Source organism: Cyprinus carpio, chromosome B19 (assembly GCF_018340385.1).
Source record: "Cyprinus carpio isolate SPL01 chromosome B19, ASM1834038v1, whole genome shotgun sequence".
Classification (NCBI taxonomy): Eukaryota; Metazoa; Chordata; class Actinopteri; order Cypriniformes; family Cyprinidae; genus Cyprinus; species Cyprinus carpio.
The window spans coordinates 31,199,846-31,204,845 of record NC_056615.1 but is presented as its reverse complement, the minus strand read 5'-3'; the positions used below and the strand labels follow the sequence as shown (position 1 = coordinate 31,204,845).

General features: G+C 30.7%; 1 long non-coding RNA gene across 1 annotated transcript in view; it reads right to left on the bottom strand.

Annotated features, from left to right (window-relative positions):
* LOC122140806 overlaps window positions 1-846 on the bottom strand; it is a 16,380-nt gene extending 15,534 nt beyond the window's left edge. Inside the window, exon 1 of the long non-coding RNA XR_006157384.1 lies at window positions 757-846. This is a non-coding gene — a long non-coding RNA (uncharacterized LOC122140806). The remainder of the gene's footprint in view (window positions 1-756) is intronic.
* Window positions 847-5,000: the final 4,154 nt, after the last annotated feature.

The following is a 5,000-nucleotide window of genomic DNA, read 5'->3' as shown; positions in this document are numbered from 1 at the left end:
ATGACACACTTGACCCACGATCCAGGAATAGACTCACTATCAGTGAAAGAGACGCTCAAACGCTTTATAATGATTATAATTTCTAAAACCACAGTCTGACAACTTCCTTACCACAAAAAAAACACAATACCACAAAAAACACAATAACAACACAAAAATATCTCAAAAAATATTCTTCTGCTCATCCATCCTCCAATCAATTCTGCATTTATACCAAAAAAAAAACAAAAATTGCGAAATATTATCATTTAAAACAGCTATATTAAAGACACTTCTATTCATCAAGGATGCATTAAATTGATCAAAAGTGACAGTAAAGAAGTTTATAATGTTACAAAAGATTTCTCCTTCAAATAAATATTGTTCTTTTGAACTTTCTATTCATCTGTGAATCCTGAAAAATAAAATGCATCACAGTTTCCACAAAAATATTGTGCAGCACAACTGTGGTTCAATCATTGATAATACTCAAAAATGTTTTCTTGAGCAGCAAATCCTCATATTATAATGATTTCCTGAAGATCATGTGACACTGAATACTGGAGTAATGATTCTGAATGAATGCTGCGCATCACAGAAATAAATTACAGTTTAACAGATATTCACACAGAAAACAGCTGTTTTAAATTGTAATAATATTTCAGTTTTTACTGTATTTTTGTTCAAATAAATGCAGCCTTGGTGAACAGAAGAGACTTGCTGCGGTTAATGCTTCATGTTCGCTCAGATGTGTGTGTGTGTGTGTTTGAGACTCACCGATACATGCGTGAACTCGGACGCTCAGCTGAGTGCGTAAAATCACACTGTGCTTCTTTCCCCTCCTGAAAACACAGAAAACAAGCAATAATGCTTAGAACAGAATATTACAGCAATAAAACAGAAATGCCCTAAAAACACTGACCAGACACTCACACCCACATATACACACACGCACAAACACACAAAGACTTGCACGGATGCACACACTCACTCACACACACACACACACACACACACACACACACACACACACACACACACGCACACTCACACACATCACACACACGCTCTTCATTCACCTCTCTCACACACACACACACACTCACTCAGGACACAACACAATCACTCCACACACACACACACACACACACACAGAGCTCTCCTGATATCAGTACACAAGCTCTTCACTCTTCTGGGAAACAGTTCTCAATGTTCACATGCCATTGATAAGAAACATGACAACCGGCTGATTTTCTGTCGCCCTCATATTATTCTTCCATTCAGATATTCTTCCATCATGCATTTTTGTCCTCGACTTCTTTATTTATAAATAAAATAAAACGCATTATGACAAGCTTAGTAAAATAAAAACAACAGAAATTAAAATGCTAAAAATTAAATCACAAAAATGTAAAATTTAAATAAATAATTTAAAATGAAAACAATCAATACAAAAACCCTTAGAAAATTAAAAAAAAATAATAATAATTAGTGCTGTCAATCGATTAAAAAAAAAGTAATTAATCGCACATTTTTCTGAAATTAATTGTGATTAAATATACTTTCATATTGCAATAATTCCATAATTAATGTAGAAACAAAATAGAGACGGTATATATTTTTTTAATATTTGTTTAATTGCATCTTTTTTATCACTGATACCAAAACTACTGATGTCTCCAGGAAATTGATATTTTTTCCCTAATATTTAACCGTTGACTATATGTAATGTTGACTATACTAACATTACAGTATAATTGAGAGCTATCAATTTTAACATTTATTAGACTTTAAAAAATAAAAACTTATAATTTAAATGAACTTAAAACAATCTTCACATAAACCCATTTTAATAAATGTCATACTTACCTGTGCCCTTCAGCAAGTAGGAAATATACAGACACGGAATCAAGTTATAAAACACTAAATTCTAATTTAAATATAGATGGATCCTAAGTTACTGATTTGCTCTTTTTTCTTTTGTTCTTTGATGAACAGACATCACAGCAGCTGGTTTATTGGGTTGTTTTGGCTGCTATTACTTTAAGAGCTGACGCTGCTGAATCTTTAATAATAACAGAACATAATAATCCACTTCAATAATCACATACAAAAATATTCCACCACATAATTACATACAAAAAAACATTTGTGTTAGGTCAAACAATAACCCCAAAAACATACAACGTGCGCACCGAACTTTGTGATTGATATCGAATATCCTGCCTGAAAAGACCATGAACATTACTTCAGTTCCCATCTGCAGTAATAATAAACAGACATGAATCCTAAAAACTGATAATGTGCGATCAAATCATTTGACTAGGCGTAAGATTCAGTCCCAAACGTAGCACTTTTTAAACAAAAAGTAAATTCTAAATAATTTTATAACAAAAATAATTAAACTAAAACTAATTTATATAAAAAAAAAACTAAAATAGAAAAGTGCAGTAAATTTAAAATAATAAAAATAAAAACATTTACTAAAGACAAAAATATATTTTTCAGGATTCACAGATGAACATAAATCAAAATAAAACAATTACTACACATTAATTAAATCATTAAAAAGATCAAATTATGTGTTGCCGAATATTTTTTGTGGAAACCGTGATACATTTTATTTTTCAGGATTCACAGATGAACAGAGCAGCATTTATTTGAAACAGACATCTACTGGAACACAGTAAACATGTCTTTTATAATTGCCTTTTTGACATATTTGAGATGAGCTAAATTAGTATCCTGCACACAAAGCTGCTCACCGACACACAGACACACAGACACACACACACACCAGCACTGACCTCTGACCCATCAGTGCAAACACTAATAAATACAGCAGGAGGTATTCACTCTCTCTGTCCGAGTTTGAGACCAGCATTCAACCACTTCACTTCAACAGCAACAGAGTGGTGGGTCACAACATGTCCAAGAGACACACACCACACACACAACACACACATACACACACACACACACACACACTAAACACTCACACACGCACCGACAGGAAGGTCTGTTTGACAGCAGACACATTCACATGTCAATCAGCTGTCAGACGCACATCAGAACACACACACAGAACAAACACACACACACACACACACACACACACACACCCCCTGGTACTGCTTTCAATCACAGCTGTGAGAGAGTGATGCTCACACAAACACACTGATACGAGATCTAGAACAGGGTTTCCCAAACTGGGGTTTATTAGTTGATGAGAAAAGCTAAGAATTAATTAAATAATTATATTGTTAAAATAATAAAATGATAAAAAAAAATGTCAACAATTACTAATTTGTATCAATCATAAATCCTCTAAAAATGAACAATAACAATAAACATATTTCCCTAAAAACAGCAATTAAAAAATTATAGAAAATTAAAAATTATAAATATAACCACAACCCTTCCTACTAAAAGTAATTTATCGATCTTTAAACTCATTAAAAATGTCAAATAAAAATAATTTTAAAATGAAAACAATTTTAAAAAGAAAACATCCACAATTATTATATGTATTAACATAAATAAAATAAATATCTACTTATTAAAATGTATTATAAATTATTAATGACAAATCTATAATAAATAATTGCAAAATAAAGTTGTTTTAAATAAAAACTATTCAAACTTACTGAAAACTATTAAATACAAAAATTTATATTATATGATTTAAAAATAAAGCATTTAAACAAACAAAACAATTATTCTATTACAAAAATTAGTGCTGTCAAACAATTAATCGCTTAAAATTGCATCCAGAAATAAAGAGTTTATTTTTACATAATATATGTGTGTATACTGTGTATATTTATTATGTATATATAAATACAAACACATGCATGTATATATAAAAGAAAAATATGTTTTTGTTTACATATTTAAATATTATATAAAATAAGAATATGAATATATAAATGTATAAACATGCAAATATTTTTGAAATATATACTGTATGTGTGTTTATATATACATTATAAATTAACACAGTACACAAACATATATTATGTAAACAATAACTTTTATTTCTGATGCAGATAATCGCAATTAATCTTTGACAGCACTACAAAAAAATTTATTAAGTCACAAAATGTAAAATTAAAATACTTGAAAACTTCAAAATATAATATAATAAAATGTACAATTCAAGTAATAAAATTAATTCTTAATACTAAATAATTTTAATTTTAAATAAAAAATACTTACTGAAAGATTAATTGTCATCAGAGGACGGTGAACATGCAAATTTGATGTTAAATTATTAATTTCAAGAGAATATTTGAGTTCAAAGGGCTGACAAACTGTGAATCCCTGATCTAGAGCTGACAGATCGATAAATCATTTTATTCCACTGATTGAGGAAACAAGCGGCAGAATTGACCTGAACTCACCGTAGAGATGCTTGTCAGAATAATGTAATGTACTGTATATAATATATATCAGTCATCACTATATGAATAATTTATAATTAATAAAACAAAGAAACTGTGACAGGGTTTATGTGTTTCCAGTCTTACAGGCAAAAGTCAGTGCAGCAGTCCTCAAATACCGACCATCTCACACACACACACACACACACACACATTATCTGACTCCATTTCGCACCTCATTTAACCCAGTGACGTGTGGAAAATATCTGACGGATCACAGGACAAAACCTCGACATCGGATCAGACGCTTCATCCAGAAACACAAACATAAACATCGGTATATTTATATCATACAAACTCGCTGTAGCTTCTGTAATTCTGTGTCACAGTAGAGTCTCCCTGCAGACAGCAGACCATCAGAGCATTCACCTCAGCTTTCTGGAGCTTGTTGGTGATTTTACAGACTGGGCATTTTAGGTTGTAATTTTCACAGCTTTTTATGATTTGTCTGTCATCAACTACCGTTGTTTCTTTCTCAGCCGCATCAATAAGTAAATAAGCTTACATTTTTGTTTAATTTTATTTCCAAGTAACATATTTTTTTAAATTGATGATAATAACCCTGACTAAAATTTACAA